The following is a 12721-nucleotide window of genomic DNA, read 5'->3' as shown; positions in this document are numbered from 1 at the left end:
GAGTATAACGTAAGGATGGATAGAAATACAAGAGGAATGGATTTCGGTCTCGTTCCGTGAACGTTGGAAGTCGCTCTTGAGTTGCCAACTTCCACCGATCGTACCGACCATGTAGGGGAGATACAGACAAGATGGACCCTCTGTACGGTAAAATAGGATTTCAAAAAATGTCGATAACACTTGGAACGTACTTCTGGGCCAATGACTGAAAAAAAAACGACGTTGTTCCCCCCTTAAGGGGTCCATTTTGCCCGGCTCCCCCCTACCTAAATCCAAAAGGATGGACGGATTTCGGTCTCGTTCCACGAACGTTGGAAGTCACGCGTGAGTTTCCAGCTTCCACCAATCGTACATCGCTACGTACCCACATACATAAGGAATAAAGAAAAGTAATGGCGAATTCAGATCGTTGGCAACCTCGGTTGGGTAGCGAAGCAAGCAGGCAGGCTGCTGGCAACCCACATGAACGGTAGACGGGTTTCAGGAACGAAGGACAGCGCTGAGAAACTCGCCGAATAAGGTTAGCCGTGCATATAACGCGAGATCCGCGTGGGCAGCGGGTTTCCTAGGTGGGCGAGGAAGTCGGAATCGTATCGTTCGAAAGACAAGGAGAATCTGATTCAGAGATTTACTAATACAGGCTTATTAACATCACCGGCATCGGCATCATCATCGTCATAGTCATAGTCAGCAGCGGTATTAGTTAAGACGTCGCGGTCCTTTCGACTCGATGCGTAATTGAGATAGGTTCTGTCTCGATGTGAGAAGAAGAAGAAGAAGAAAAACAAAAATCACTCTCATTTCGTTTGCACAGAGACGTCAACGAGACCTCTGAAATAGTCTTTCATTGGGTGGTGTTTGGAATAACTTTTCAACTTGTATCGTACACCTTCACTTTTCACGCATGATTCAAGTTCGCGTTCGGATGATACATCTGATTGTATCATCTAGTTTGACGAGCGTCGTGTAGGACAGGAACACTTTCAATCCTGAATGGAAGATTCGAAGAGTTACCACCACTTATCGTCCGCTTCCACCGTTTAGCCGCAACGAACGATCCTCGTTCGACTTTCTCCGAACCGAAAAGAACCGTTTGCATAGTTCCAAAAAATTGGAGTAATTTTTTTTCTTCGTTTAAACAGCCTTTCGAATCGGTGAAGGTGTTCGGCGTGACTCGAAGGCTGAACAAGACTCCCACAGCCTTCCGCCGTGAGTAATAAAGAGGTAAAAATGTCTGTGCCTTGAGAGCGCTTAAAGTCCCTTGGGTCTTGACAAATGTCATGTCTTGTCTGTAAATAGAATTGAGCTTAAATCAATCAGGAGACCGCTACTTCTGGGCTCTGCTGGTTTCTCAAGCGAACGAGCGCAGAGCTGCATCATGGAAGTCGGTGGAAACCGGTTGAAACGCTAAGTCTGCAGTTTCGAAATTGAGATAGGTTGGGCCTTGTGACGAAATTGAGCGGATGTGGAGAATGTTATAACGATAATCGATACAGAACTGTTATGTTACTTCATCTGCACGTGAAAATCTAATTCAGTGAGAATAAATATATTGATAACAATCCTGTCGATCGTCTATTAATCAATGTCTTGATAACAAAACAAAAAAATGAAAAAAAGAAAAAAACCCAAGGTACATAATTTTGAACAGATGCAAACGCGAATCAATCCCACGTAGCTGTAACTGAAACTGAAACACGCCTAATCGGCTCGTCACGCCCGCGTGATCTGCATGTATATTAAATTAGCGCATAATTCATAAGCTGAACGTGAATTATGTAATTAGCACAAGACGAATTAAAATCGACCTTCACAAATCGTATTTACGGTACCGATCTGGATGGATAAACATGATCGTAGGTGGTCAGGAAATTCCGATTATCCGAATCGCATTAGCTACATTTACTCTGCAACCTACGGTAGATGAAGATAATTGAAAATCTGTTTACCGAGTTGGTTGGTAACAACGATGACGACCTTAGTTGCCTTTATGATAAAGTTAGATGGAAAACGGTGATGTGTTAACGAGTTTATGACTGGGATCGTGAACAGTTGGATAGGTGCGCCAATGTTACACGTCTGTCTTTCACTGCGGTCACAGAGGCAAGCTCACTTAACACATGCGTTCATTCAGTACTACATAAGGTACATGAGAATGAGCACCGAAGAGAAGAAGAAACCACCGCGACGTCGGATATCGATTAGAATCGCGTTTCACGCTTACGCGGATTATTTACACCACCGGCAGCGTCATTGTTTCCGTTTTCTCTCTCTCTCTCTCTCTCTCCAATTTTTACTCTTAAGTTAACAGCCAAAGGTGTTCAATTTTTTGAAAATAAAAAAATACAGTTCACTTTTATCCTCATAATTTTACAAAAGTATTGGGAGTTCAAGGTATTTCACAAGATATTGACATTCGGACTTCACTACCTTATTCGAATGGACATTAGAACGTTTGGCTGCTGATTCAGGCCACCAGCTTCAACCTCGTCCTCAAGATGTCTGTGAGGATTAACGGAATCCGTGAAAAATTTGTCGAATTCGAAATAAAAGAGAAAAAACGAACCTATAATACGACGAACCGCGCTCACGGTACCAAATAGGCGTGATCATTACGTCACGTGATCGGTATGTCAAGTCACTGGGCAAGATGACATACCAATGCCGTCTATACCTGCGCATAACTCTATGTATCAGACGTGAAACGTAAACATTACCGTAACAAGCAAGCATCGTCGAAGAAGCTGAAACATTCGTGTCACCGTTTATAACAGTACCGGCGACGTAGCGCTGTTTATTTAAAAGAGAGGAAAAAAAATCGTTTTTTATTTATGTCCTTATCGCTTGTCCTTATACCGCTATCTTTCCTTTTTTTTTTTTTTTTTTCTTTTTTTTATTTATTACGGACAGATGCTTGTAAGCTATTTGCATACGCCGACGACGCCGTGACGTGTGTCGCAAAATGCGGAAACGTGAAAGTTTCCTCCATTCCATTTCGTTCATTCATTTATTCGTCCATTCATTCGTCATCTTTGAAGCTCCGAGTATTAATTATTTCACAAAACTACATCACGGTTATTTTGAAACCTGTGAGCTCTTTGCACTAATTATACTAGACGAGTCGCAGTCATCGGTTGAATAGTAACCTCTAAAAATAAAAGAGGAATTATTAATTCGCGGAAACGACAAAGAAAAAAGAAATACCTCGAGTTAATTTTTAGTGGAACGTTTCAAATTAGTCTTAAAATTAAATAACGTTGCTGAAATTAAGAAGAGGATTGAAGAAAAACAGTCGTACGACAGAGCGAGCTTTGCTCACAAATGACAGAGTATTCTGAGAAGGATACGTTACGACTCGTAACATATCTTCAAACCTGGCATAATGATTTTTGTGATCGCGAACTAGCGACTGAGAAGAATTGATAAAAAAAAAAAAAATTACCAATACGGATATTTACACAACGGAATATCAATATCTCGTGATTCCTGCCAAAATCCTTCGTTCAAAATAAATATCCACATTGCGACATATCAACTTCGAAGTTAAACGTTTGGCTAAATAAATATTTCGAGAGATCTATTCACAGTATAAAAGTAACTCGGAGCCTTCAACGCGATGAAACGAGTATTTCCGCCTATTTCTATACCTCTCCGTGCTATAAGAGGTATAAAATTGATCAGATATCGGCAGAGATCCATCGATGATCAATCTTCACCCCATATAACAGCGATATTGCGGAGTCCGCCGTTAGATACAGCTGTCTTGCCATGTTTGGGTATGGAAGACGAACGCCGCAGGTTCATGCAGGCTGCACGCACACCGTTGTTGTCCTTTCTTCCTAGATCTGATCGAGATTAATAAGCACCGACGATGCTAATGTCTCCTAATAAGACAGCCTGATCGTTAAGATACTCTAGGGACAACGGGAAAGGTTTAATTTATTACAACCCTCGAGTCGAGTCGGTCCTTTACCTTCCCGGTAAACGGTTCTCGGCGGTTCTTCGATCCTTATTCTCGCTTTGGGATAATGATTAGGAAAAAAGGAAGTTGAAAGGAGAAGCGACAATTATTTTTTCAATGAAAAATAGACGCACCCACGATAACGAAAGAAAAATACCCCTCAATTTCTAACGTTAATCGTATTTCTCCGCCTCTCGACTCTTCGAGATTACACATAACGTGAAAGATAATTAAATTTCGCCAAAATCAGCACCAGGAAACAGCTACAATCTAATTATGGCTGCAAAGGTGAATTAAAAAAAAAAGTAGCAATTAACTCAGTCACGTCGCCGTGATGAGACGCGTGGCTTGACGATAATGTAAGACTTGACCCATGCATAAAATAACAAGACACAAGGTGAGCGTTCCTTCTTTCGGTCGGCAACTTTCACTCGCGTAGCGCAAAAGCATGCATATAATAACGCGGATGTAATATTAAGACTGTGAGTATACGTATAGAGTGCAACACTGTTGTGTTTGTACGTAACGATGAAAAAAAAAATAAAAACAGAGAATGATTTTCGTACGTGAAATCGCAAGTAGTTTATGTACAAGCTTATACTAACAATAATCTGCTTAATTGCTGGCTTAATTGTATCTCCCTTGTTTCGAACAATGACGAAATTAAAGAAATTTTTCGAGAACAAGCCGCTACACAAATTCTGCGGATAATATAATATACTGTATCTAATTACACCGAATACTCGTTTAAATTCGTGCAATTAATTTGGTCCGGTGTGTTAAGTCCGCGTTTGAAAAATGAGAAAGGTTCGAGATTAGATATTTACTTCTCGGTTTCGAACGTGAGTTGCATTCACAAAGAATATCGGTCATCGGTGTTTCATAATTAGGTAGTTAATTTCTACCCCGTTGCAATCTGACGATCACAGGAATTCTTTGAACCGCTTAATACGTTCCTCGAACGTGCGATGACGTCATCCATCGCGACGACTCCTCGTAAAGAATGGTAGACCGGAAACGAGATGATAGGTGCTAACTTGAGGGATAATTGTTTAACGAGATAATTCTATCCTATGTACGGTCCAGATTTAAAATTAAAGTTTTCCCAGATCTCTTTGTCTCCCTGCCATCTTACTCGAGCTCAGGATCAAATACCAAATATACGTAAGTCGGCGACTCTATTTTCTCATTCACGCGAAACGTGTGATATCGTTGGAAAAATTTCTGCACAAAATATCATTAAAAAAAAAAAAAAGAAAGGGAAGTTTTATTACAGGTACTATCAGGGTGGGCACAAATTTTTGGGAAATAAATTCCATGACATTTCCAAGACCCGAAACCTAGTTTTTCCTGAAGTTTTCCCAATTCTAGTAAGTTAACTAAATCGTTCAGCTTGTCAACTTTGTATTTGGTTCATGTTTCAATCGAATCGAAGAAAAATATGATGTACAATAAAGTCAGTTCAAGTCAATTTCTTTCCTCGACGAAAAAAAAGTAAACTTGTTACTTCAAAAAATCATTTCTATATTCCACGATAGAAAACCGATATTTTCATTTTTTTCCCATAACCAAATTAAAAATCTCCCGACAATTCCAGATTTTCTATAACTCCTTTTAAATACCCTGACATTCCGAGATTTTCCAAACTTATATTGCGACCACATCGTTAGCTGAATAAATATAACTTCCAGGGCTACACGCGGACAAATTAACAATAACTTTCGGCATTTGCTGGACGATATTTGTCAGCCGAGCAGTGACTTATTAACGGACGTCTTTATTTTTTACCGGACGTGAGAGGAAAAATTTCGGTTTAATCAGCAATAGAAGTTGATGGTCGATAACGGATAATCACAACGTCAACTTGAGCGGCGGAATAAAGCATCGCAAGAGCCAAGAGGAAGATCGTAAAACCATATAAAGTGACGTCCCGACCGAGATCGAGACCAATAAACGAAATTCCTCGATACGATTTTCGGATGTTTTATTCGATTTTACTACTTCCAAGTTTTTACGATAAATCCCCCGTACACGTATGCTTATGATAAGAACCGTGAGCGTGAAAGTTATATTTAAAACCTAAGATGGGGAAAAAAAACTCGACAAATTAGATACGAACGAAAAAATTCGAAGAAAACAATTATCTTTGATAAATTTAACGTATCGCGAGAGATCAGCACTGAATCTAGCTGAATTTGATTTTCGAATGATCCTGTGATTAGGAACTTTCTCTATAATAAAAAAAAAAAAAAAAAACGCACAAAGCCAATGGCTGCTAGATCAGCACTTGCAGCAACAGCTGGAAAAGGTCCGGACGAGATGAGTTCTGAGAAAAAGCTACGTAGGTAGACGCACGCCGTAGGAATCTATACACACGGGTAAGTTGAGAGTTAACCTAAACCTAACCTCGGCAAACATCCTCTTATAGCTTTTAGTCTCGGTATAGCTTACCTTGCTGTACATAATATAGTGCACATACCTTATATGCAGTACAGTATATACTGTACTCGGTATCGCGTGTCCGTGATGAGTTGTAAGAAAAAAAAAAAAAAAACCGAGAAAAAAAAATCATGTGCAACACGAAATGATATACCTTGTAAGCACGTGTTCCGTACCTACATCGTCATCTATTATCGAAGCGAAGAGGACGAGGAGAGAAGTAGAGATGAAAAACGTGGCGACGATGATGGTTGTAAAGAATAAAAGAGATGAAGAGGTGAAGGGGGAGGGGGGGGGGGGGAGGCTGAGTCGTCTCAAAGCAAACGGTATGAAAAAACGAGAGAAAAACGATAAGAAGAAGAAGAAAAAAAAAAGAAATGCAGTCGTGACGATGCCGCTGCCGTGAGACCGGAAAGCAAAATGTTTGTTCAGTCCTCGGCCAAGTATCATTTTCACGCACGTTCGTCTTGCCGGTAATGCATGCGGCGGTGAGTTCAATTATGTGAGAGTTTTAGGTGTTAAAGATGGGAAAAAAAAAAGTATTGGGATTTGGTCTCTGATTACTGAAAAACTCGAAAACAAGTTGGCTGTTTTAAAATTTTAATTCTACACGATTTTACCCTAATATTTATATCAGACACATTCCAGCTTCAGAGGATCACGGTTAGTTTTTACCATCCTAGCTCCGAATAACGCGTTTTAATTCGTCGTTAGCAGCTTTCGAATATATTCGATACCCGATGATTAACACGTGTTGCGATAAGCAGTGTGGCCTCACTTTCGGCAATATACATAAAATTCGTATAAACGTTCTGTACCGATTTTGTGTTGATTTGTAGTAAAATTATCTCCAAATGTATGTGACCTTGTGAATGAATTCGAAAGATTCGATAATCGATCGAATGCGTTCTCATGAATCACGTCCGGTACAACTTTTACTTGTACGTAACGATGATAATGAAATATAGTATAAGTACGGTAATGATACGGGAGTCGAATTAAATTGCGAGAAGTTTATTCACCCGCAAACTGACGGTGGCAAGATGGAAAAACAAAATGAAAGAAAGAAAGAAAAAAAAAAGAACCGTTATAATTATTACAAACAGAATGAACCCAATCATTGCAGGAAATGAAAAAAACAAGCGAGGAGGTCCACAAAGTAAAATCGGAATTACCTAGTTCAAAATTACCCGACATGGCTGAACAAGAAGTCGAAATTATACCTAACAATGTGTGTATCACGTTAATTGGTATGAAAATAATACACGAAGCAAGATTTATCTTTCATGTGCGATCCAATGCTCGTAACGTTTCTTCATGTTATTTTTCGCTAGCCAACTTTATCCCAGTGCATGTTCTGTATTACAAGACAAGCACAATTATACTCCAGCGACATTGTTCGTTCGAAGTCAGGAAAGAAGAGGTAGGTAGATAGTTGCGTGAGTTATCTTCAAGATTGACCAATCGCGTAAACAAATTTAATTTGACATTTCAATTAAACGATGGAACGACGGATCCATTCGTATTCAAATATACGGGACGACTCGTGGGCCTCGAGATCCAAAAATGGAAAGAGTCAAAGATGGACGAGGAGCCTCGCCTTGCAACAGTTTTAGACGACAAGTTTCGAAACGAAACCGCGACACAACGTTACAACCGTAAATTATACAAACGAGGAGGTGATCATCGACGGATCGAAGGAGAATAAACCTGCGGTACGTCGGTTTAACCCAAGTGGACAATAAAACCAGAAATAATACGACCGGTGAGACTACTTTTGTGGCAATCGGATTCCTACGCTATTGTCACACTGCGGTATTATGTACTTTCAAACTGCTCGTCGCCGTGTTTGGATTCGGACTCGGGTAGATGTAAAAAAGCTCGACTATTGTCGATTGACAGAAGAACCGGAACATCGAATATTCATAGACGCAAAAATTGTAAATATAGAACGTCGAAATCGTGAATCTGTACAAGATTCTACATTATCGAGAGGAATTCCGACGGCATTCCACCTTTTGACCTTTCTATTTCATTACATCTCCATACTTCTACTTTCAATATTTTTAAATACTGTAAATTAAGTTTACGCATTTATAAAAATTCGACACTTTTGCGACCTTCGATCTTTTCGCATTTCATATATTTTTACCCCGGATGCGGAATAACGAAAATTAGCTTCGATTACTGCACAGAATTCGAGACCGATGTCGATGTGGTTGGCAACCGAGATGACGATTGAATGAAATATCGTGACAGCGTAGCTTAATGAACGTTTCGTGCAGTGTCTGGAGCGAATACAAAATAACCGACGAAGTAAAAACGAGTAGCGCTAGTTAGTCAACCGGGCTTCGTATTGCTTTTCGTTGTATACAAGTCATGCGGTGTGCGAGTTCTCGTCTGTTATTAATCTATGAATGAAAGTCTCGTCGTTCGGCCTCGTCGGTAAACAGAGTGGAATAACTCAGTCATTCGGCACCAGTTTCTCGGCTGCACGCACGTGCGTCGTCCATTGTTTTCTCGAAGAGTGAGAGAAGAAAAAAAAAAAATCCATCAAATCCATAATCCAATAAACGCAAGGTTTCCGCCCTTCTTCTACCTTCCTATAAAATTTCTCGTCCCTTGACAAAACGTTATTCTTGAGAAGATCGAATCCGTGCACGATGATAATCGTTTGTTTGTTTTTGCGGGTATTCGATTTGCCGGTAACAAGTTTGTTGAAAAATTGTGTTAAAACGATCGGTGGCCGCGTGTATGCCAGTCCGTTACGTAGGTGAGCTGTTGCATCTTAGACACGGTCATTTCTTACTTTCACGCCAACGTGAGACGAATGATACAAGGTATACCAGAAAAAGACTTTTTCGCTTATTTACTTTTATTTCATTTTTTTATTTTACACGTATTTCCAGTTCCATATTTAGACGTCACGTAAGTAAAGGACGACGGGTATTTTCTTGAGAGTACACCTACGTAAAAGCAGTCTAAAAAACTGTCGCAGCGATCTCGGCGAACTTCATTGACTAGATTGAATAAGTAACTGGTAATCTCAAAGTAACGCGACGACGTTGAACTCAATAACATGAAATTAATCGTCGAAAAATGGTCGGTATCATAAAAATTGCGTATAATGCCGGAACGCGTGCGTGGAAAAAAAAAAACAAAACAAACAAACAAACAAACAAAAACACGAATTCGCGATAAATAAAACAACAGCAAAGAAAATCGAAAGCGATCGATGAAGTGAGAGGTACGTACGGGTGGGTCAGCTGCATTGTTCGGAGGAACCGGTGTGAGTCACGGCATACCCGTAACTCTGCATTTTTTAACTCTCTTTTAACTTTTCTTTTTCCGCAACGGGGTTATTTTTAGCGGCGTACGGCTCGATCCACGGAAGGACCTGGTTCTCCTTGAATCGATGCCCCATTTCTGCAGAATACGACCCAAGTAAGTCCGCGAAGATCGTTTCGCACATACACGTGGCGCATGCGGGGTATAGTAATTTGCACGTTACTTGCAGCCTGCCGATTGACTTTTCTGCAATTGCATGACTCGACATTGCTTCAGGGTCTTCCGCGTGCAAATAGGTACTGCGATTCCAACGATCGAGTTGCAACGATTCAACTTTAAACTTTCCCTGAAAAAGGAGGACTCCGTTGTCGATTCTTTCCGATGATTCATTCGTTTGGAAACAACGTAACGTTACGTAATGTGACGGTGTATTAGCGTAGTAGGCTAATGCGATTAGAGACCACCACCCCAGGGTGCGGCATCCGTTAATCTCATCTCTCGTCATCGATTTGCCTATTATCGGTTGATCGCCGTTCCGGCGTGTTTTGTCGATGTTTGCACTAGTTTCCGAAATCGATCTTAAAAGTAAAAGATTTACGTCAAAGCGTCCGCGATGTTTCAAGAAAATAAAATCGTGCCAAGTCTCCTCTTGGATCACGATTCGTCTGAATGAAAATCCAGCATCTCCTAATGTAAAATGAGTGAAACGGCATAACGTCGGTACTTCCCGACATATCCCGCACGATCTCCATTACGTACTGTTGTAAGAATGGAACCTTGCCACAAACAACAAGGATTCTCATTAAACCTCAAAGGAGACGATTCGATGCTTTGAAGACCGAAACGGCGGCGCAGAACGGTGACTTATAAATTGAGCGAAAAACGAGCAAAACCTTACGGGCAACCCTGCGAAGATATATTAAATAATTTCGTAATGAAGCGGCAGAAGTTTGTACATCGGAACAACGCGCGCGTCAAGTTGTCGTGGCCAAATAAAGCTGTCGGTAAAAGATCCTCGTGATAGAAGCTGGGAGCGAGTAGGTAGGTACAAGAAGAGTGTCGTCGTATATATTTGAGGAGTAGGTATGTAACTGTACGACCAGGGCGTAAAAGGCTCGAATAAAACTTTCACTGCTGCAAGTAGCGTGAGCAAGGCGTAAACGGTCCTTCGATCGTTCGAGTAGAGCTTCGCGCACGGTGCAGCGAGAGGAATAACAAGGGATATTAATTTAAGATAAGAGAAGAGATGAGATGAAGAAACAATCGAAAATCATGTTTTAAACATCGTAGTGCAAAGCGTAAAAGGAGTCGTCGACGTGTATGCGTATGGAGAGAGAACTCCGAGGAGAATGCAGCAGCAGCAGCAGCAGCAGCACAAACGGTTCGCTAACCGATTAGCATACAAACCCATGCCCATGGCGCAAATATATAAAATCGTGGTATAACGTACGCGCATGCATGTAAATAAATTGTAACACGATGAAGTGACCGCTGGTCCGTAAGCCGCTGGTCTAGGATGACGCAAATAAACCTGTGGTGGACACACGGACACGGTCAAGTGCCTTGAAACAATACGAATTAACCTGACACCCTGCGCGATACGTCCGTCGAATATAGGTATGTGTATTGCGTTACGTTCCAAGGTCAAATTTCCGCCGGGTACATTAAACTCGCATCAACGAACATCCATATCCTATGGTACAGTACCTGTGTTACGTGTAACGTAACGACCGCGGTTGCGTAACAAAACCTCACCGGATTTAATCCGTCACGTTCATCAAAGGTTCGCGCGAATGATGAATGAGGGTAAAAAAAGTGACGATCTACCAAATACTAATCCCACCTCGACGATCCGATACCGTAAAGATCTCTGTGGGGGGTGGTTGTCCCAACGAACACCGGATTGGTCCTATTCTTCCTCAAAAAGAAACATCAAAAATAAAAACATGAACAATCTCAATTTTTTCCGATAAGATACCTCAAGTTAGGGTAAAACGCTGTCAAAACGAGAGACTGAGAATTGTGGCACAAATAGCTGTTCACTGATCCTTGATCGGCACCAATTTCCTTGTATCTGCTAATATTACGCAAGTCTCAAAAGCATCGTTGCACGATTAAACGGTCTGAGCAAAGTGACTCTTGATCGTGGCTCTGTTTGATGTAAATAACCGACCGACACTGGTAGAATCGATTCGCTATAGTCATTCCGCAAAGATCACTAGAAGCCAGGACAATTGTTCGAAATGTTGAAAACCATTACCGAAAGCGCTCACGTGTTACTAATTCGGTAATCAGTCTACTCGTAACAGCTAACTACGATTTCAACCGATGGTTACCAATTGCGAAACGGTGTTTCAGGCACGGTTTTAACTCAAACCTGTGGTGCAAGGATCTGGCAATTAGAGTTAGCTGGTTGCAATGACTGCGGTAACCGCGGCGCAATATCGCGAAAACAAGAAAAGGACCTTTCCCGATCGCAGCTGGATCGCCCACTTGACGAATTAGGCGTGGCTCGTGCCACCTACGGAAATTGTTTCCCTAAGGTGACAAATATTGCTCAATTTTCTCGCCCACTCCTTTCCCTGGCCCATAGACTCTTACATAGCCTTCTTACATAGACTCAAGTATGGGTTCTAGGCCTCTTGCAGCGAAATTCTACCTACCTGCAATGTGACGGTACTTTCGCGTAATCCGTAGGTAAACGATTACCTTCTTTATCGCCCATGTTCTTCTCATTCTCTCTTCCTCTCGCGGGCTAGCGTTATGAACAATAATTATGCTTCGAACTTTGGACGATACGACGAGCGAATATGCTCTCGGTATAGACTATAGCCTGCAAGTGTCTGTTTCACTGTTGTCAGAAATTCGTTTATAGGTACACACATAGGGGAAGCCGGGGCGATGCGGGCCCTTCAAGAATTAAACTACGATTAAATTTCACGGCCGGAGTATAATTGCAATCGGAACAATGAAACTCCTTGACGTATCACGTTCCGGCTGTCTAATAGAAATGAAGGATTGCTAGGTTTCAGT

General features: G+C 41.2%; 1 protein-coding gene across 14 annotated transcripts in view; it reads right to left on the bottom strand.

The window, feature by feature from the left end:
* Positions 1-12721, bottom strand: part of LOC107224961 (microtubule-actin cross-linking factor 1) — a 173222-nt gene that overhangs the window by 80063 nt on the left and 80438 nt on the right. The gene's annotated exons all lie outside the window — the stretch shown is intronic.

This window comes from Neodiprion lecontei, chromosome 3 (assembly GCF_021901455.1).
Source record: "Neodiprion lecontei isolate iyNeoLeco1 chromosome 3, iyNeoLeco1.1, whole genome shotgun sequence".
Classification (NCBI taxonomy): Eukaryota; Metazoa; Arthropoda; class Insecta; order Hymenoptera; family Diprionidae; genus Neodiprion; species Neodiprion lecontei.
The sequence above is the reverse complement of the archived record's forward strand: the minus strand, read 5'-3'. Positions and strand labels throughout refer to the sequence as shown.